This window comes from Giraffa tippelskirchi, chromosome 2 (assembly GCF_054371585.1).
Source record: "Giraffa tippelskirchi isolate mGirTip1 chromosome 2, T2T-mGirTip1v1.2.pri, whole genome shotgun sequence".
In the NCBI taxonomy this organism is placed as follows: Eukaryota; Metazoa; Chordata; class Mammalia; order Artiodactyla; family Giraffidae; genus Giraffa; species Giraffa tippelskirchi.
This window is the reverse complement of record NC_137276.1, coordinates 16,767,168-16,789,628: the sequence shown is the minus strand read 5'-3', so window position 1 is coordinate 16,789,628 and position 22,461 is coordinate 16,767,168. Positions and strand designations below refer to the sequence as shown.

At 45.2% G+C, this 22,461-nt stretch overlaps 1 protein-coding gene across 19 annotated transcripts in view; it reads right to left on the bottom strand.

The window, feature by feature from the left end:
- Window positions 1-22,461, bottom strand: part of AFAP1L2 (actin filament associated protein 1 like 2) — a 143,402-nt gene that overhangs the window by 65,813 nt on the left and 55,128 nt on the right. For 3 of the 19 annotated variants that reach the window (XR_014068133.1, XM_081538126.1, XM_081538108.1), the window contains exon 1: window positions 11,391-12,105. The exons of 12 other annotated variants lie outside the window; for them this stretch is intronic. The gene's annotated coding sequence lies outside the window, so the exon portion shown is untranslated. Of the gene's footprint in view, window positions 1-4,410; window positions 4,539-11,390; window positions 12,106-22,461 lie in introns of those variants that run through there. 4 more of the 19 variants (XM_081538140.1, XM_081538132.1, XM_081538109.1 and 1 more) reach the window with 2 other exon arrangements.

Genomic DNA, 22,461 nt, shown 5'->3' with positions numbered 1-22,461 from the left:
TTGCCTTGCCCCCTGCATAGCAAGTCTACTCAGTCAGAGTGGGTTCAGGGGGAGAGTTATATCTGTTAATAAAAAGGGAAAGAGTTTGGCGAGCAAATACAGTTTTAATCAAAGCCTTCCTCTGCCTATTAGAAACAGGTTTCGAGCAAGAGACCTATAGATGTGGTCAAAGAAACCCAAACACCTCTCCCTGCACTGTAATAACATATCTCACCCATCTTTTCTTTCACTCATTTAAAAAAAGAGAAACAGACACAGTCAGGACAAGAAGCAAAGGAAGCCAATGGATATTTACAAGACTAAGAAAACATCCTATCTTATGAGCCACTGTTTTGATTTCTGCCTTGGCTCCTACAGTCTTTTGTTTCAACTGAATATACTTTTGCCAAGGACATTACAAGGGGTCATATCTATGACACTGCCACCTTACTAGAGCTAAGGATGAACATATGCCATAGAAATTAAGAGTGAGGTTAATTTCAGGGGTCAACTTGACTGGGCCACAAGCCTCTATAATCACAGGAACCAATTCCTTATAATAAATCTCTTCCGATGGATGAATGGACAGATGGAGGGAGGGAGGCAGCGAGATCCTCTTGGCTCTGTTTCTCTGCAGAACCCTAATACACAGAGCCTTTGCAAACTAAGGAGATATCCCATTCAAGTTGAAAGACATTTTGAAAACAGTAAGGAAAATTTCACATGGTTGGGAATTAAAACACTCACCACTATTGTCCAGAAACCTCAAACCTCCTAGGTACTTTCCCAACCCATATTCCAACAAGCATGGTTCAAAATGCACAGATCTGGACAGTCTCTTGGGTACTGAGGCTCAGAAGTTCTTAGAACTTTTAAGCATGCATTTTCTTTTCCAAGCAAAATTTCACAGCAGTACAACAATTTTCTCCATTTGCATATATTCTATTCCTGTGAAATCATGAGACCAAGAGTCAGGAAATGAACCCTGGCAGAAAATGGTGGGCAAGCTTCTGCCTGGGAAAGTTTGGGGCTCTGAGATGTCTCAACTGATCCCATTTGATAAATAACAGTGAGACAATCAAGATTATTCCCAAACTCCTGGCATCCAACTTTTAATACAAACTTAATTTTTTTTTTTCCCAAAGAAAAGCACTCCCATCTGTCAGGTGACATCTGAGCAGAGAGGCTCTGCTGCAAAGAGTGTGCAAAGTGATGGAAAACCTCAACTTTACTTTGGCAACTAAGAGGTCATATACCATAGTGGGATGTTGTCTCAATGAGACCTTGTCCTTAGGCTTCTCACAGCTGCATTTCTTCAGGCGTTCATTTATTCACCAAATATTTACGGAGCACCTAATACATGTTAAGAGCTTTGCTGGTGGCTCAGCAGTAAAGAATCCGCTTGCAATGCAGGAGACAATGTTAGAGACATGGGTTCGATCCCTGGGTCAGGAAGATCCCCTGGAGGAGGGCATGGCAACCCACTCCAGTATTCTTGCCTGGAGAATCCCATGGACAGAGGAGCCTCGTGGGCTACAGTCCATAGGGTCACAGTCAGCCACAACTGAAGCAACTTAGCACGCACGCAAATATGTGTTAGACCTTTAGATTCAACGACTAAATAAACTGGGTATGGCCCTCTTGGGGTACCCATCAACACCCTTTGGTATAAATTCTTTTGCTCTAGTTACATTAGCTTTCAGCAACTTTTAGATGAACATCATTACAAAATTCCTGCTATTCTTTTTCCCCCTACCCCTGTATTATTCCTCTTTCCCCCAGTCCCCACTGATAACCACTAGTTTGTTCTCTATATCTGCTCCAATTTTTTTGTTTTATTCACTATTTGTTGTCTTTTTTAGATTTCACATGAGTGATACCATACAGTATGTCCTTTATCTGACTTATTTCACTTAGCACAATGTCCTCCAAATCCATCCACGTTGCTGCAAGTGGCAAAATTTCATTCTTTTTTTATGACTAATATTCCAGGGTAAAAAATTCCTGATATTCTTAATGTCCCAATATTCTTCTGTGGTTCTCCATGCATGAATGAGTGGCAGAAAACCCATATGTTTTTTCTATGGCCATTTTACTATGGTAGTTGTTCATTTCTCTCCCTCTTACGAAGGATGACTCCAGTTTAGTGGAAAGAGCTAGGCTAGAGATCAGTGGCTGCACTAACAAGCTGTTTGAACTTCAACTAGTTTGACAACTTTTCCAAACTTTAGTTTTCCCACCTACAAAAGTGGGAAGAAAGTGTACCTATTTCACAGAATTGGTGTGGGGATTCAGTGAAGTAACATGTGAAAACCACCAGACACAAAACATTACTCAATAAATGTTATTATTACCCCTTGTAGTGGGTTGAATAGAAGCCCCCAGAAAGATACATCCAAGTCCTAATCCCTGGTATCCATGGAAGTGATTTTATTTGGAATTGGGCCTTTACTAATGTAATTACAGATCTCAAAATAAGGTTATCCTGGATTTCAGATGGACTCTAAATCCAAGTCAGTGACTGATATCACTGAAGGAAAGAGAGGGAGCTCTTGGACTTCCCTGCGGGTCCAGTGGTTAAGACTTTGCCTTCCAGTGTGGGGGTTGAGGGTTCAATCCCTGGTCAGGGAGCTAAGAGCCCTGGCAGCCAAAAAACCAAAACATAAAACAGAAACAATATTATAACAAATTCAATAAAGACTTTAAAAATGGTCCACATCAAAAAAAAGTTTTTAAAAAGAGAGGGAAGAAGGCCATGTGAAGGCGGGACAGACACTGCAGTGGTACCCACAGCCAAGGAATGCCAGGCCCCACCCAGAATAAGAAAAGGCAAGAAACAATTCTCCCTTAGGGCTATCAGAGGGGCCATGGCCCTGCTGACACCTTGATTTCAGATTTATGTCCCCCAAAATAGTGAGAGAATAAGAATCTGGCATTTTAAGTCACCTATTTTGTCGTCATTTGTTGCTGCAATCCTAGGTGATTCAGAGGGTAAAGAATCCACCTGCAGTGCAGGAGACCTGGGTTCAATCCCTGGACTGGAAAAATCCCCTGGAGAAGGGAATGGCTACCCACTCCAGTATTCTTGCCTGGAGAATTCCATGGACAGAAGAGCCTGGTGGGCTACAGTCTACGGGGTTGCAGAGTTGGACACGACTGAGTGACTAACACACACACGCACAGGTAACTAACATACTAGCCTTCAACTCATAGAACTAGAGCAGAATACTCATACACAGCTTGTGAAACAAAGAGCCCAGTAAGGAACAGACTTGTTTACAAAGATTTAGCCTGGTTGGAAAGCTCTGATTTTCCACTAGATTAGAAGAATCTGATTAGATTTAAAATCAAGCAGGTAAAAACCTCTGAATTTTAAAACATCCACTCTGGCGAAATAGAGCCCTCCATTTTGGCTATAAACAACAGTAAACTTTCACAAAAAGCTGACCAGGTGGTGGGCCCAGGGCTTCTAGAAGGCGGGCTACCGACAGGTGCGGACAAGACAGCTGCACAGAGCCCAGGGGAGAAGAACACACCCAGGATGCCCCCTGCCAGGCTCTGCTCCCCACTTGATGGTGATGGGGTCTGAGCCGCTCATGCCCTGGGAGCTGTCTTGCAGGAGCATGCTGGACACAGGAGCAGAGAACCGGGAAAATTGGGAAGTCAGGGTGAGGCCACCCCGGAAGAAATGCCAGAGTCAGAGATTCCAACTTGTGGCTCTTGGAAGGTTCTCTTGAGCCCACTGGCTTCCCATCCTAGAGAAACCTGCAGCATGTACGTCGCAAGGCCAGAGTCAGGACAGCTACCCCATTCCAGAGTCAGCACCCTGAGCCCCCAGCAGCCCCACTGCCTAGGAACCAGGCTGAGCCCCTGCTCTGGTTCTGAGTCCTGGCCCTTCCTGTCCCTTCCGATGAGTCCCTGGCCAACACTGACTAATGACACTGTGTCATTTCATCTGCCACCATCATATAGATTTTGTTAGCCAATCTTAAAGTTGAGGACGCTGAGGAAAGTAACTTTCCTAAGGTCTCAGAGGTCACTCATGATAGAACCAAAATCCAAGCTCAGATCTTTGCCCTGCCACCTGGGTTCATCCACACACTGAGGTTGGCAAGGGGGTTGGGGGGAGCTTCCCTGATCAAGCCAGAGGATGTTTTCCTCCACCATTCAGCCTGCTCTCTTCAAATCACTAAAATGACGGTGCTGTCATGTGACAGCTGTCTTACCAAGGTGTTCTGCTCACATTTTATTTAATCCTCACGACAACCCTGCGTGGAATCTATTATTAACCCCACTTTACAGAGGGGGAGACAAAGGTCTCCAAGCCACACTTCTCAAAGCCACACAGCTGATGTGACGCAGATGGGGTGACAGCCAGGGCCCCAGAGTACACGCTCTTTCCCCACCCAGAACCCTGGTAGAGCCACTGACTTGATGATGAAGCCGTAGTAATGATCAGCAGTTGTAGCTGTGGGACTGATTAAGTGAGAGCCACGCTGTCCATTAACAGAAAGGAGTCGCCTTCTCCCTTGCCGACTTTCTCCCGTGCAGGCTGCAGTCTTGATAAAAAAAAAAAAGTCAAGAAAGTCACAGCTGTGACACTTGCTGAGGGTTTGCCTCTGGGCTCCTGCTACCGAGATCAAGTAGGGAGCCTGGCATTGCTCTTCCCCTGGGCATGACCCCCAGGGTCTGTATTAGGTTCCAAGGCTGCCATGACAAAATACCACGGAATGATGATTTCAATCAACAGGAATGTCTTCTCTCCCAGCCCTGGAGGCTGAAGTCCCACATCAGGTGTTGACAGGATGGTGCTCCCTGTGATGTACCCAGGGAAGAACACTTTCTTGTCTCTTTTTAGCTTCTGGTGGTTACTGGCAAGCCTCAGCATTCCTTGGCTGCAGCTGCATCGGTCTGACCTGTGTCTCTGCCATCCTCCCTGTGTGTCTGGATCCTAAACCACCCTCTTCTTTATAAGGACATTTCATCCTTATTGGAGAAGGGCCCATCCTAATACAGTAGGACCACTGAATCTTAACTGAATTGCATCGGCAAAGACCATGTTTCTGAGTAAGGCCAATTCTGAGGGTTAGGATTCGAGCATAACGTTTGGGGGTATCCACAACAGGGCCCATGGAAGCCCCAACAAGCTTCTCTGAGCCCTCTCACCTGTGGCCCCAGCACTGAACAAAGCCCTTACTTCTCAGGGGGTATATGAGGACAGGATGCGGGGGGGCCTTTGGGTCTTTCTGCTCCCCCTTGGACCATGAGCTTTGTTTTCTTAACAATATTTATGCCCCAGACCAAATATGTCAGACTCTTTCTTGTTGGGCCCAAGCACCCGGAGGCTCCCCAGCTGATTCACATGAGCAGACAGGATTAACAGCGAGAGTCCAAGGGTGTTAAGTGTACTAAACCATTGGTTCAAGAAGGGTGCTAAGTCATATACAGCCAATAACTGACACTCCTCTGTAGTGTGTTCTGGGGTTTCCAGACTCCTTCTATCATAATACTCCTGAGCTGTCAAGGCTTGTTAAGACCTGCCTCTCCTTCCTAAGTTCCCCCCTCAGTCCTCCAGCCTATAAGATTCATGAGGGATACTCCTCCACGTCTGTCTTGATCACTGCTTACTCACAGTGCCAAATTTGGTGGCTGGCACATAGTAGTTACTCAATAGAAGTCTTTTACATGAACGAGTAAGCAAACGAATGAATCCATGAGTGAACAAATAAATACAGGTGCTATGAAGGGCATCTTAGAAGGAGACAAAGCCACATTAGGACTGAGTTGAAACCTGCCTCCCACCCAAGAGCACATAACCTGGAAGCGGGGGACAAACCCATCCGCTCACCACCCACAACTCAAGAATGTGCCAGGTCCACATGATTGCTATTCTAGGGGGCAGGAAAGAAGAGTGACAAGTGATCAGAGTGAGAGTGATCCGAGAGGGTAAAATGGTGTCTGGACTGGGCTGGGTGGTAGGGGCTTGGACAAATGGAGATGGGGCCAAGGCAGCGTTCAAGAAGGTGATGAGAGAGGTAAGATGGGAGCTTTGGAGGCTGCATGAGGAAGGAGCACATGCTTCTGGCAGGGGAACAGTGAGATGAGACTCTCATGGGGTGAGACTTGCCAGCCAGGTGGAGGCGTGTTTACTTTGCTGCCCAGGTAAAGCATCCAGTTGGTAATAGGAACTCATAAATGGCTTGGAGCAGAGGTGAGGATGAAAACAGACTCACACAAGAGTTAGCTGGGTGTGGTGCATGGAAACCAGCAATTTGAGGCCCACCTCTGTTCCAGCCACAAGCTCAAGTTCACAACTCAGACAGAGGCTGGGCATTAGCAGTTGTCTGATGAACCCTACGTCCTCTCCAGAAACTCCTAACAATTCATGTTTTACAAGGCCAATGACTTGAAAACACAACTTCAACACCCAGAGCTCTCAATAGGCAAGAATTCCTTCTTCCCATTCTTTGTATACATACTTATTAAATCATTGGAATCATTTTGGCAAAGAAAGCAACTAACTTGTCTGAGCCCTGTTTGACTCACAGTAACATACAATACAGTGTAATAGACATAAAATGTGCAGAAGTGTTGAGACATGTGTATTGTTCTCTTCCATTCCTAAGCTAACAATTCAGGAATCCCCTCTAAGCATAACCCTATGGTCCCTCCAGGGAATCCAGTTCATATGAGGGTTTTTGTGTTTGTTTTTTTTGCCACACCATACAGGCATGTGGAATCTTAGCTCCTCTACCAAGGATTGAACCCATTCCCCTTGCTCTGGAAGCATGGAGTCTTAACCATTGGACCATCAGGGAAGCCCCATATGAGTATTTTTGGTCCTTCTTGGGCACCAACTTGACAGTAAGTGTAATTGAGACTAGTCATAGGTAGCCCTCTTGAGAGTTCCTTGGACTGCAAGGAGATCCAACCAGTCCATCCTAAAGGAAATCAGTCCTGAATATTCATTGGAAGGACTGATGCTGAAGCTAAAACTCCAATACTTTGACCACTTGATGTGACGAACTGACTCACTGAAAAAGACCTTGATGCTGGGAAAGATTGAAGGCAGGAGGAAAAGGGGATGACAGAGAATGAGATGGTTGGATGGCATCACCGACTCAATGGAAATGAGTTTGAGTAAACTCTTGGAGTTGGTGATGGACTGGGAAGCCTGGCGTGCTTCAGTCTATGGGGTTGCAAAGAGTCAGACACAACTGAATGACTTAACTGACTGACTGACTGACAGGTAGCCATCCAGATGATCCAGAAGAGGCTTAAAACAGTTTGATAAATTATTATCAAAATGAAAATTTACATCATCAAAGACAGCTTAGAAACAAACAATATCTAGGGCCCAGTTTGAGAAACATAATCTTAATGCAAGGCAGAAAACTACTTCCAGTAGCTTCCAAGGAACTAGTCCCCACCCACCACTGCAGTCCCCACAGAGCTCATGACCCTCACAAGGCCTTTCCAGCCAAGTCTGTCCAAATCCAGTTACTACAGTCAATTTAAGGGGCACCTTTGCCTTTAGCATCATTGAGATGCCCATCATGCATTTGTAACTACCTATATCTTTGGGGCTTAGACTGACAATAAAGATGTTCCCAGCATGACTGTTTAGTGAGCAGATTCATTAATTACAGAAAAGAGCTGTGAGTCTCAGTTACCAGTAACAAGATTCTGTCTCTGAACAAAAGGGAAAGATGCCGAGATACTCGTGAAAGACACCAACTGAGGCAGGGTTGTGAAAAGGCAGCGCTGGTCGGGATTCTGTCGGGAGAAAGCACACAGCCTTCCAGCAGGGAGGGCTATGTAGGGACCTCAAAACCAATGGGCAAAGTGATGATGGATGGAAGGCAAGAAAGAATCATGGCCTTTATTTTTTTGTTGTTGCTGCTTTTGAATATTTACTTACTCATTTGGCTGCACCAGGTTCGTTGTGGTATGTGAACTCTTAATTGCAGCATGTGGGATCGAGTTCCTGACCAGGGATCAAACCCAGGGTTCCTGCACTGGGAGCATGCAGTCTTAGCCACTGGACCAGCAGGGAAGTCCCAAGAATCACTGCCTTTGAACAGGTCACTTATTTGTGCCCAGTATGCTTCCTATAGGGTTTCTGAAAATGGAAACAGAAAACCAAAACCCAAGCCAAAAAGGGGGGGAAAGAAAATATACCCCAAACATAGGCTAAAGTTGTAAAGAATAGGAAACATGAGCTTTGCCTTTCGAGGTAGTCCAAAGAGGTAAAGGAGGGGAGGCAATTATTCTTATCTGGACACATAGCAGTGCTTTGGCTTTTTCCTGGTCCTGCATTATAAGAGAGATGCTTCATCTTTGACAGATCAAGGCTCCTCCAGTGTTTTCTCATACTATTAACATTTATCGGCGGGGCTGAGCTGCTGAGCTAAGATGGCTGGGCCATTGCACGCCCATGAACACGGCCCCTGATGTGTGGGAGGGACAGCCCACACGTCACCTTCTGGCTGAGCCAAAGGGAAAACAGAGCTTTGGGTGACTTCCCATCTCTTCTGTGTAACGGGAGTCTTCTTGACAAAAGGCGAGAAGACAAATAGCCTTCTGGAAATGCTCCGTCTGTGCCAGGGCAAAACAGCATCAGCTGTTTGCAGACAGACATTCTGGGACTTAGACTCCTATCAGGCTGACTTTGTGTTCTCTGAAGACGTGTCATGGAGAGCAAACTTCAGGGAGCATCCCATCTCCAAAATGCCAAGGGAAAAATGACTCGGTGATTTGGTCCATCTGTCTAGGGCGGCCGCCTCCATCTCACACCCCTGCTCGATTTAACCCCAGGGCAGCCCAGTGCCGTCCGGTACTAAAGGGACAGGATGTGGTTGTGGGCAAGAGCTAAATGTGAAAAGGCTTGTTTGCAGAGCAGCCAGGAACTGACCAATAATGAGCCCCAGTCCCCGAAGCTGCTGATAACAGAAGGCCAGAGGCCACACTAGAATGTAACCTCCAGTAAATCACTGTTAATTGCCAGGGAGAGGGGAATGGAGGCTCTACTTGAACTTGCAAGTTAATTTCAGGTCATTCCGCAGCCTTTCTGGCGGCTCCCTGGCAAGGAGGCAGAGGCGGGCAGAGGGGCTGGGGAGAAAGACTGCTCTTCACCCTTTTCTAACTGTGTCCTTTTTAGCAGCAGTCAGTGCAAATGCACACACCTACCGGAAGATATGCACACTTGCTACCAACAGAAAGCTTACTTCTTCCCACCCTTGCAGGCCAGGCTGCAGCATGGCTCTTGGAGTAACCAACTACATGAACACATTAAGGTACTCTGCTGCACACAGAGAGCAGAGACCAGAAGCCAGAATCACAGAAGTGGGATTCCACAACTGGATGAGAGCCAAGCCAGTGCTGCATGGCCCTAGTGGTGGAGGACCTAAGAGGCTCCACCTGCCTCACAGGGTAGATGGCTCAGAAAAGGATGCCACTATTTAATAAGTACAGCACCAGCACATTAGGGACAAAAATCCTGTCTTTCATGAAAACTGATTATGACTGGCAACTACACGTCTTCCTTGTGACTGTGGATTCCTTGGCTGGGTGTGGAAACTTATTGCTGATTTTTAACAACTTTTAATGAAAATTTTAAATAAAATTTATTTTTAATGAAAAACTTCAAATATATAAAGTAGGAATAGTAAAATGAACTCCCCATGAACCCACGATTGAGTTTCATCATTTTTCAACACTTCTAAGCATTTTGGCATTCTTATTTCATCTCCTGTTCCACTTATTTTTGCTGAAGTATTGAAAACAAATCTGTTAAAAATACAGTTAAGTTCTGCAATATGCATAAATACCCCAACATGTCTCTGTCAGGTAAAATCTTTTTACATTCAACACCAATGATCATACAGATGAATGAATAAAAAAGATATGATACATATATGCAATGGAATATTACTCAGCTATTAAAAAGAATGAGATAATATCATATGCATCAACATGGATGGACTTGGAGATTATCCTACTAAGTAAGAAAAAGATATTATATGATGTCACTTACATGCATAATCTTTAAAAAGTGATACAAATGAACTCACATACAAAAAAGAAAAAGACTCACTGACTTAGAGAATGAACTTATGGTTACCAGTGGGGAAGGGGAAGGACAGACTAGGATTTGGGATTGATGTGTACACACTACTATATTTAAAATAAATAACCAACAAGGACCTACTGTATAGCATAGGGAACTCTGTTCAACACTTTATAATAACCTAAATGGGAAAAGAATTTGGAAAAGAATAGATGCATGTACATGTACAACTGAATTACTTTGCTGTACACCTGAAACATGACATTGTTCCACTACACTCCAATATAAAATAAAAATTTAAAAAAAAAACAGTGATCATACCCAACAAATGAACATGACTATTTCTTACTCATTTTGGCAACTCTTGCCCAGATGCAGGATGCAGAAGGTCATAATGGGAAGAACTGAGATACCCTGTCCTCTTTCAGCACCACCAAGCAGGGTGACCTCAGGCAAGCTGATCAACCTTCCTGACCCATAGTTTCCACACCACTAATAGATAATCAGAGGGGTGGGTCTCTCAGGTTTTATCCAAACTCCAAATATAGCTGTTCTCAGATATCCGAGGGTCCTATAATACTGCCTAGAATCCACTTTCACACTCTTCTTTGAACAGTACAATATATGTGTGTGCAAGTAAGTTAGCCTAAATCCACACTCCAGGGTGGGAGGGGCTCATGTTTAAAGTACCCTAAACAGATTATACACACCAGAGGTTTTGGTTAGCTGAAAGACCCCAAGGATGCTGAAACTGTTTCACTGCTTGACATGAGTGGTGCTCCCACAAATAGAGTAGCTAGAAATTCTGTTTCAGAGCCTCCACTCTCACATGAATCGGGTCTGAGATTCGCTCACTACTGGATGGACCACTAGGGCACCTAATTCTCCCACGAGCATTTTCTCGAAACTGCCTTCAGCGAAGTGCCTGGTGGGAAGAACCAGTGAACACCAGAAAGCGGGGGCTTCATCAGGCCTGTAGAACAGATTAAGGCTCTTATTGTATCTTTTGGCTCACGGATATTTGGGGTGCAGCTGAGTTTAGTCTGATGCTTGGCTTCATCTTTACACAGCAGCAGGGACTGAAACTGTGGGGGAAGAGACCTAGGTCCCCTTCTATATCTTAACCGTTGGAAGTCGCCCAGTTTGTCAAAAGCACCCACGGTGTGGCTCTCTTCCCATTCCTAAACTTTTATTTGCAATATTTCCTTTTATCTGAATTCCCCCCACCCCCACCACCATAAATCCTTTCCATCTGTTAAAGCCCAGTGCAAATCCTGCTTCCTCCAAAGGGCCTTCTCTAGCCAACAAGACCCAGGCAGCAGTCAGGCAACAATAAACTAACCTCTACATTTCCCATGACCGTGAGATATATCTGGGGGCCGCAGGAATGCTTCAAGTTAACTCACTCCGGCAGGCTGGTGTCTGCGGGGCCTCCCACAGGGTCGACAGCGAGGAGATTGGTTGGTGAAGGCCAAGTGTGGGGCTCAGCCCTTCCCTCTCATCTCTCCCCACCTGCCACTGGGCAGAGCCGCTAAAATAACGCTGAAAACTTTTCTCGGTCCGCCTTGTCGACACGCTCAGTCCTCAAAGGAGAAAGCCAGGTGGGGTTGCGCTGAGGAAGGAGAGTCGGGAAGAAGATGCAGGGCCTTGGCCGCCATCTTGGGAAGAAAGTCAGCTCAGCTGGGAGCAGGCAGATCATAAAATTAAAGGCTTCTGGTGTGGGCAGCTGTAAATGCTGATTCTGAAGAAAGCAGACCGGCAGCGCAAGACCCCTCATCGGTCCAAAAAAAAGATGATTTACCAAGGTCAGAATCTGGGCCATGGAAAATTCCCTGTGTTTATGCCATATTTTTTTTTTTTTTAAACAGCCCAAGAGCAGAGGGAAGCTTATCCTTCTTGGGGGGGGGGGGGGGATAAAAAAAGCCACTATACAGCTCATAAACCTAGCGAATTAAATAGGATTCCTGTGTGTGGGTAATATGGATGAGTTCTACTGTATTGAACGGCCTCTCCCCACGAGAATCACTCCATTAACTTCTCCCCAGCAAGTCACATCCTGTAGAGACAACAGCAACAAAGGTCTCTTTTCCTAAACTTGGATGAAACAAGCAAAATTCCTGAGTAATTTGTTCCAAATCGAAGCTTCTCCTTGGACTTGGAAAGGGATGCTGTTAAGAATGGTTTTGTGGAGAATCTCAGGACAGTTGGAGAGTTTAACCCTGAGAATGATCACTGGTCTTTCTCCTTGGTCCCTGGGCAGTCACCTGGGCAGGCCCAGAGCCACCTTGGAAGCCCTCCCTTCCAGCCCAGAAGCCCCAGGCACCATGATTCATGCCAACAGGTTCCCAGATTTTCCCTCTGTAAACACCAAGTCCAGCGCTGGACTGTCTTGCCATTGTTTGGCCCAGGATTTATGGCTCAGATAAGGGAAGCTGCATGGGGCTGGGTGGGGTGAGAGGGGCAGGGCTTGCCATGAGTGAAATAACCCAGTATTTTCTTTTGCTTTTTTCTCCATATCTCAGTGTCCAGAGCAGGCTGAGGGTGACCAGCTCCGGAAGCTTCCATGATGCCAAATACCTTCTCAATGACTTCTTTTGTGTACTTTCTTCTATTTTTATTAAATTTTTACTGGAAAAATGGAATGTATGCAGGCACATGGTAAAAATATACTCATTTGTTTATTTATTTATTCATATCAAACAGCAGCACAAACGCAGACGATGAAAAGCTTCCCTCCCAACTCAGAACCCCCAACACTAGCCCCTTCGCTGGAAACTACTATCAAAGGACTATGTGTCTTACCAGAGACTTCTGATGCATACTAGTCTATATAAAAAACATAACATTAAAAAAATACAGGGAAAGCTCTTTTATACTAGTAAGCTTAGACTATTGATGGCATTCTGAACCTTGCTAGTTTCACTTGTCAAGGCCCCTTGGAGATCCACTTTGGGCACACGGATGTGCCTTGTTCTTTTGAACAGCTGCATGTACTCCGCTGAACAGATGCAACGTATGTTTAAAATATAATCTCTTTGCTTATAAAATTCTAGTTATTATTTTGCAAACCTGAACTGCAGGAAATGCACAGTAAGGAGGAAAATGTCATTAACTCTTCCTGCCCCTCTTTTTTTAAACCTTTCAACGCTAATACTTCAAAATACCCCTGGTTGCCCCGAATGATGAAATTCTAGGACATACACGTGGTGGCCAACAGAGAGGACAGAAACTTGGAAGACAAAGGCCAGAGCCCGAGAGCTCTGCCTCCATACCCTGCTCTTAGTCTTGGAAGTCCCCAAGCCTTCGTTACCATGGTTACCTGTCAATGCGAGCGTGCACGCGCACACACACACACACACACCCCCCACCGCCACCCTTCTCCCAAGGCCAAACAGCAAGATAATTTTGCCCTTCTCTGCTTGTAAAATCAGCCAGACCTGGGTCCACAGTGGATAGGAGATTGACTGGGACCCCGAGATCACACCCGCCTGTATCTCAGAGGGTAGGAGGCCTGCCCTTGGAGGGCTTCTGTCTAGTGTCAAAGAGAAACACCAGTTCCGTTGATTCAAACCATCTCACAAACTCTACATGCCAAATCCTCTCCCACTCCTCAGGCTGTGGCTTCAGCATTTTGGGCCGGGGAGGACATTTTGCTGGTTATTTCATAGACCTTAACATGCCCACCCCTTATATCTCCTAGGCAACGTGACCCCAAACATCCTAGCTCAAGTCACAAATTTGAAACGCCTGCACATTATCATTGGATTTTTCTGAAACTTGGTCATTCAAGCAGAAAGGGAAAAAGTGTTTCTGGAAACTCTCTCCGTGAAACAAACATTACAGCCGGCCAACCCTCTGGCACGGAACCATCCTGCCCGGGGCACCAGGCCTGCCCATGAGGACAGGTCTCACATGGGGAGCTGCAGACGTGCAGCTGCCCCAGAAGGGTCTTCACAGACACCCAGCTGAGGGACGGAGAACCCAGTGTGTCCTGGAAAACTCTCTGAGAGTCTCCCCTTCCCCAGCCTTGGCCTTGACATAAAGGCCGGCGCTGCAAGCCTTGGCTCTGTGAGGCCCGTCTTGCTGGTTGGGGAGTAGTAGGGTTTGCTCCAGATTCGTTCCCAGATTTGTCTTTCGCTGCTCAGCACTTACACAGGAGCTGCCAGAGTCCTGAACTCACCCCCTCGCTGGATGATTCTAGAAGGAAAAAAAAAAATCCTGCAGCTGTTTCAATTTCTCCATCCTTGGAAAGACCTTCCAACTAGGAGCTGGAAGGGGCCCAGGGCTGATGTTGCATTCTGAAGAAACTGTTTCCTAGACAGATTTTAGAGAACTAGGTTTGTGGGATGATGGTGCTGGATATTCCATCCCTCCCAGCCAAGGAGTGGCCCATGGGAACAGGCGTGCCCCACGACAGTGGTGGGAAGGGAGTTTGTCACCAGGCCAGATGCTACCTGGTCTGGTATTATTTCAGCTTTGTTAGTGAGCTGACCTAGTCACTGAGGCATTAGGGGGTTACTGCCTCCTCTCCAGATCCTCTAGGACTGGGGTCAGCAAACGGTGACCCACGGGCTGGACTGAGCTCACCCCTGTTTCTGTACGGCCTTCATGCTAAGAAAGTATTTTACATTTTTCAGTGGTTGAAAGAATATTCAAAGAAGATGATTTTGTGACACCTGAAAATCATACAAAATTCAAATTTCAGTGACCATAAATAAAGTTTTGTTAGAATACAGCCACGCCCATCTGTTTACAGTCTGTGGCTGCTTTCACACCACAGTGGCAGAGTTGAGTCACTGCTGCACAGACCATACAGCTACAAATCCTGTAATATTTACTATCTGCCTTTTACAGAAAAGTTTTCTGGTCCCTTCATTCTACAGCATATCGCTAGGTAAAAATCAAGGATATTATGTAGGTACTACTATAACAAGAGAAAGTACAAATTTCTTATTGACAAAATTCAAAATACAATAATTGAGTAACTGTTTTATAATACTGGTCTAACACGAGTGAAAATCTTTTTATGGGTGGGGGATATGGTGCTCACTGGGGGCTCAGAGTAAGTTTCCTTTCACCAAATTGATTGCAAATGCCCATCTGTAAAAACCTTTCTTAGCTTGAAGGCCACTGGCCAGTACAAAAAGGAAGAGGACTTCAATTTTCTGATTTCTTATTTTAGTTCCATGAGCGTCTAATTGGGAACAAATATTAAACGTTTGAAACTGGATTTGGGACAACAAAATATTATATGGTCAATTATACTGTTCCCTTCTATCCCTCCCCTACAAAAGTCAGCCTCTTAAAGGAACCACACACATTAAAACTTGTTTGAGAGACTGTGAGATCTGCCAGGGGAAGGGTCGTGTTTATTTATAAGCACTCTAACTTGTGACATAAGCCCACATATACGGAGGTGGGGTAGGGGCGGTGAGTGCAATACAGACAAGTATGAAATGTTAGCTACATGTAAGGACTTCTAAATAAGAGAAGAGAAGGAAAACATAACAGCTAAATAATAGAACTAAACTCTGACACCAACACCGCTGCTATGGTAGCACATGACTGGCCTGCCAACGTAGGAGGCACAAGAGATGAGGGTTCGATCCCTGGGTTGGAAAGATCCCCTGGAGTAGGAAACAGCAACCCACTCCAGTATTCTTGCCTGGGAAAATCCATGGACAGAGGAGCTTGGCAGGCTATAGCACAGGGGGTTGCAAAGAGTTGGACACGACTGAGCATACAGTAGTCAGTATTCATTCACTATAAATGCATTTTCTCCTAATGGGGAGAGAGTATTCAGGTTCCTTTACTCAGAACTGAGGAACCTCTACAATCATTGCTCCTTTTGAAAGAGGATCATGGCAATTGCTGAACTCAAAACCCACAAGGAAGATCACTCCGAAACAGTCACAGGGACTGAAATGACGCTCCAAATTCAAGCCCTGATAAAGCAGTTGTTGAATGTGTTATATCCAGTACTGTCGACACTCAATTAAAACCACACATAATGACTTCAACCCTATCCAAGGGATAGAAATACTGAAGATGTAAAAATAGAGAAACATGGGAAGAATAAAAGACCACCCAGGCAGAATCAGCCAGAGCCTGAGAAATCACTGGAGCTTCTGGGCCTCCCTAGAAGTCACCACCCACAGAGCCTTGAGCCAGGAGGAGCGGAAAGGAGATGATGGGGAAAGTCCAGGGGAATGGGCCTGGCATAGCCTTCACCTGCCTTTCTGATGCAGGAGAAAAGGGCACTCTGCTGGGTGCCTTCAAGTATCACCAACGATATTATACAAGTCAAGGTCATAATATACAGAGAAAACGTTGCCTTTGGCCCACAGCTTGCTAATTCACACTTACCCCTTCCCTCCTGCCCCTGGCTTCCCAAGTCAAAGTGCACCTCTGAACAACCAAATGTGAGATGTCATAAACTTCACCTTGACTTGCACACAAAGAGTTATCACTCAAGTTCAGTACATGGAATATTTTACCAGATTATTGAAAAGCCCAGCAGAGATGTTCCTTTTTCACGACTCTTCAGAGAAGCCAGTCTCAATGTTAGGATCAAAGGTGGCACAAAGCATGATCTGTAAACTAGGTGACTGGAGTCCAATCAAGGACAATTCTGTGCTTCTTGAAAAGAAGCCATTACTGTGCTCATGTGCAGGACATGAACACTTGTGGACCATCTGCTGTATCATAGACATTGTATCATATACAACGTGTATTCATTAAGGAGTACCCCTTTTCCATCCATGGTCAGTGCTGTCTATAGAACCAAGATCTTGGCAAAATAGCAGTTAATGGAATAGAATGGTTATGAGTTTTCCCCAGTGTGATGATGGAATTATACAATCATTATTTATTGAGCTCCTATACTCCTCTAATCATCGAAAAAGCAAGAGAGTTCCAGAAAAAAAATCTACTTCTGCTTTATTGACTATGCCAAACCTTTTGACTATGTGGATCACAACAAACTGTGGAAAATTCTTAAAGAGACGGGAACACCAGACCACCTGACCTTCCTCCTGAGAAATCTGTATACAGGTCAAGAAGAAACAGTTAGAACTGGACATGGAACAGACTGGTCCCAAATCGGGAAAGGACTATGTCAAGTCTGTATACTGTCACCCAGATTATATAATTTATATGCAGAGTACATCAAGCAAAATGTCAGGCTGGAGGAAACACAAGCTGGAATGAAGATTGCCGGGAGAAATACCAATAACCTCAGATATGCAGATGATACTTGGAAGGAAAGTTATGACCAATCTAGACAGCATATTAAAAAGCAGAGACTATATGCAGATGACACCACCCTTATGGCAGAAAGTGAAGAAGAACTAAAGGGCCTCTTGATGAAAGTGAAAGAGGAGAGTGAAAAAGTTGGCTTAAAGCTCAACATTCAGAAAACTAAGATCATGGCACTGGTCCCATCACTTCATGGCAAATTGATGGGGAAACAGTGGAAACAGTGTCAGACTTTATTTTGGGGGGCTCCAAAATCACTGCAGATGGTGACTGCAGCCATGAAATTAAAAGATGCTTCCTCCTTGGAAGGAAAGTTATGACCAACCTAGACAGCATATTAAAAAGCAGAGACATCACTTTGTCAACAAAGGTCCATCTAGTCAAGGCTATGGTTTTTCCAGTGGTCATGTATGGATGTGAGAGTTGGACTATAAAGAAAGCTGAGCGCCGAAGAATTGATGCTTTTAAACTGTGGTGTTGGAGAAGACTCTTGAGAGTCCTTTGGACTGCAAGGAGATCCCAACCAGTCAGTCCTAAAAGAATCAGCCCTGAATATTCACTGGAAGGACTGATGCTAAAGTTGAAACTCCAATACTTTGGCCACCTGATGTGAAGAACTGACTCACTAAAAAAGACCCTGATGCTGGGAAAGATTAAAGGTGGGAGGAAAAGGGAATGACAGAGGATGAGATGGTTGGATGGCATCACTGACTCGATGGACATGAGTTTGAGTAAGCTCTGGGAGTTGATGTTGGACAGGGAAGCCTGGCGTGCTGCAGTCCATGGGGTCGCAAAGAGTCAGACACGACTGAGAGATTGAACTGAACTGAGATACAAAAAAAAAAAAAAAAGAGTAAGATTTTAAGGCATTTCTATTCTTAAGAATAAGGCATTTCTACCCTCAAAAGCCTTCATTTCAATTCAGCAAGATGGTGATGAGCCAATAGTGAGGGGAGCACAGAGAAAGGAGTATTCATTGGCCTGAGAGGCTTAGGGACTGAGCATCACACAGGTGGGCTCCATTTCGAGGGGACACTGCAAGTCCTCCCTGTGTCTGGGGGTGTCTGTGAGGGCTCATTTGTGTTTTCTGCAACATTTCTCAGCAGTTGCTTCCCAAGAAACTAACCCATGATTCTTCTGGGTCTTTGCTGGTGCCACACCTCCACGTGCTGTGAACCTATTTGCCAGAACCGTCTCAGGCAAGGAGGCTGTCACAGCAGAAACAGAGCTTGAGTGAAGGGAAAGGGACTTTAGAATGAGGATACAAGTCACCAGGTGTCCCCCCACCCGCTAGGGGATTGCCCTGTTGGCAAAGAACATGAAAGAGAATTCTTCTTTCCTTTATTCATGGAATTCACAAGGCAAGTTGCTTATGATTCTTTCTTATTTGAATGCTAAACATGTTTCTAAAATAAGCACTAGCTTTGTATTGACACAGAAACGGACTCAAATTTTCAGTCAGTAAGGTGCAAAAGCATTTCATACTACTGAAGCTTGTACCTTTGTTAATCCTCACCAGTTCATAACCTCGTAGACACCTGGATGGAACAAGGAAAAGGAGGGATGTGAAAGTCGCTCAGTTGTACCTGACTCTCTGTGATCCCATGGACTATACAGTCCATGGAATTCTCCAGGCCAGAATACTAGGAGTGGGGTAGCCTTTCCCTTCTCCAGGGGATCTTCCCAACCCAGGGATCGAACCTAGGTCTCCTGCATTGCAGGTGAATTCTTTACCAGCTGAGCCACAAGGGAAGCCCAAGAACACTGGAGTGGGTAGGCTATCCCTTCTCCAGTGGATCTTCCTGACCCAGGAATGGAACCAGGATCTCCTGCATTGCACGCAGACTCTTTACCAGCTGAGCTACTAGGGAAGCCCACAGAAAAAGTGGGAACACAACACACAGAAAAGGTGGGAACACATACTAAAATCATAGCCCTTTCCAGGGCAAACTGAGAAGCTTTCTATGAACAGATATTAAAAGTGCTGCCACTGTCTTCATTATCCCTAGAGGCCAGGAGATTTAAAATCTAAATGAATATCTTCTAATACAAGGAACTACAATTTCTACATGAGAAAAGTAAAGTCTTTCTCCATTTTTTGTCATTCAGTCACCCAGTTGTGTCTGACTCTTTGCAACCCTATGGACTGCAGCACACCAGGCCTCCCTGTCCCTCACCATTTTCCGAAGTTTGCCCAAGTTCATTGCATTGGTGATGCCATCCAGCCATCTCATCCGCTGATGTCCTCTTCTCCTTCTGCCCTTGATCTTTCCCAGCATCAGGGACTTTTCCAATGAGTTTTCTGTTTGCATCAGATGACCAAAATACTGGAGTTTCAGCATCAGTCCTTCCAGTGAGTATTCAGGGTTGATATCCCTTAAGATTGACTGGTTTGATGTCCTTGCTATCCAAGGGACTTTTAGGAGTCTTCTCTAGCACCATAGTTCGAAGGAATCAATTCTTTGGTGTTCTGCCTTCTTTACTATCCAGCTCTCACAACCATATGTGACCAATGGGAAGACCATAGCCTTGACTATATGGACCTTTGTCGGCAGAGTAATGTGTCTGCTTGCAACACACTGTCTAGGTTTGTCATCGCTTTCCTGCCAAGAAGCAATCATGTTCAGATTTCATGGCTGCAGTCACCATCTGCAGTGATTTTGGAGCCCAAGAAGAGGAAATCTGTTACTACTTCCACCTTTCCCCCTTCTATTTGCCATGCAGTAATGGGGTCGGATGCCATGATGTTAGTTTTTTTAATATTTAGTCTCAAGTCAGCTCTTTCACTCTCCTCCATCCTCATCAAGAGGCTCTTTAGTTCCTCTTCACTTTCTGCTATTAGAGAAGTATCATCTGCATAACTGAGGGTTTTGATATTTCTCCCACCTATTTTGATTCTGGCTCGTAACTCATCCAGCTCAGCATTTCTCATGATGTGCTCAGCGTAAAGGTTAAACAAACAGGGTGACAGCAGACAGCCCTGTCATACTCCTTTCTTGATCTTGAACCAATCAGTTGTTCCATACAGGGTTCTAACTGTTGCTTCTTGACCCGCATACAGGTTTCTCAGGTGACAGGTAAGATGGTCTGGTATTCCCATCTCTCTAAGAGCTTTCTACAGCTTGTCATGATCTACACAGTCAAAGCCTTCAGCATAGTCGATGAAACAGAGAGAGATGTTTTTCTGAAATTCCCTTGCTGTTTCTATAATCTAGCCAATGTTGGCAATTTCAGAGTCTTTCTCCATAAAGCAGTGTTATTTTGCTTTCCCTGCAAATGTACCACCTTCCAGACTGTCAGAGACCTCCGCTTCTAAAATGATGCCTGAAATTAAATTAAGCCCCACCCCCCAAAACCAAAGCTAAGGGTCTGGGAGAGAAGTAATGACTCCCACTTCCCCATTTCCCAAGATCCACAGTCTAAGAAGTTCCCTGAGAAAACCCATGGAGGAACATTCCAGGCCTGCAGGGATGTTCTAGCCACCATGGAAGACCAAGAACTCATCACTAAGGGGGGTCAGGGCCAGTAAGCCCCAGACCCACCAACCCTGAAGAAGCACCTGCCCCTGGCATGGCCTGGACCAAGACATGCACCAGATGGAAAAGCAGCGACATGAACTACCCAGAAATACACACATCACCCACACCAGCTCCTCTGCCATGGTGATGTCTGACGCAAAGTCAGCACAGCCAGCATCCTCAAATCCAGGTCAGCCTGACCCAGCCTAAATATCTTCTTTTCCCATGATAAAAAGCAAAGGACAAGTCACCCACCACCCAGCGCAACTGTTAAAACTTTGGAAGAGTTTTCCCATAAAACAAAGGTCTTTAGGGGATGTTAGGAAGATGGAGGGAGAGACAGACAGACATTTTTTCCTTTAGTGGAAGTTCTGAAATATTGAGGCAACTTGGATTGCATTTTTATTGCCACTTCCAGACAAAATCCTCCTGAGATTTGTTCTCCATGGGTTTACCCCACATTCCTACAAGTGAATGCTTCCAGGGTGGTCACATGGTCCTCTCATAATCCCATAACCCTCCGAACCCCGAGTGTTTGATGAAGTCTGAGGAAGTGAAAGTTAAGTAGGTCTTTTCCTTGAGTAAATCAGTTCCCTTGCCTTACAATTCCCCAGAGAGTGGAAATCAGCCAAGGTCAGGACAGTGAGTCTGCCTGGGAAGAGATGATTTCATTGGTTGGGACTTTATGGGGCTTGTATGTTTTATATGGCAAACACTCTGCTATCTTTTTGCAAGGGGGGAGAAAACAAAACAAAAACTCTATGCCTGGCAGGGATCTTGAGTCACACAATCTGGGGGAGAGAATGTAGCTAACATCCAACCTTATTTCCCTACTGTCTGGAGTCTCAATGTCAATTTAGTATTGAGGAATGATAGGGTTTTACATCCAAGAGGCTTGCATTCCAAAGTGTGGGAGCTCTGCTATGAAGGCTCATTTATCCTGGTCATTCCATGATGAGAAAGCAGACACTGGCCCCAGGGAAGACCCTGAGTGAATTCACACCCACACCCTGGAATGCCTCTCCATTGAAAAAGCACCCAAGAGCACCTGACCCAGAACTTTTTGAAGACAATCCCGTATGTTCCTGGGTTCAATCCCCAGGTCAGAAAGATCCCCTGGGGTAGGAAATGGAAACCCACTCTGGTATTTCTGCCTGGAAAATTCCATGAACAGAGGAGCCTGATGAGCTTCCATCCCCATGGGGTCACAAAGAGTGGGACACGACTGAGCACACACACACACACAGACACTGTCTGTCCCAAAGCCTTGATTTCCTCATGTCTCTAATGGGAATGCAAAGCTCTATCTACCCTCACAGAATTATAAAGTCAAATAAGGTAATTCACCTAACAACATTTGTTAGAGGCATGGCAATGAGAACTCTTATTTCCTACAAGCTTCTTGTTGGCAGGAACAATGTTGGATTTGTACAACCTCTAACTCTGTACTGCATATAGATCAGGGTTTAATAAATGCCTGTGATGAGTGGGTCTTTTAAAAAATTAAGACTAAAGGAATATGTCACAAAGCTAAAGCAGTGTGGCAATGACATGTGAATGGACAAACAGATCAACTGAAAAGACTAGCATGCAGAGAATGTGTGTGTGCTAAGTCACTTCAGTCGTGTCTGACTCTGT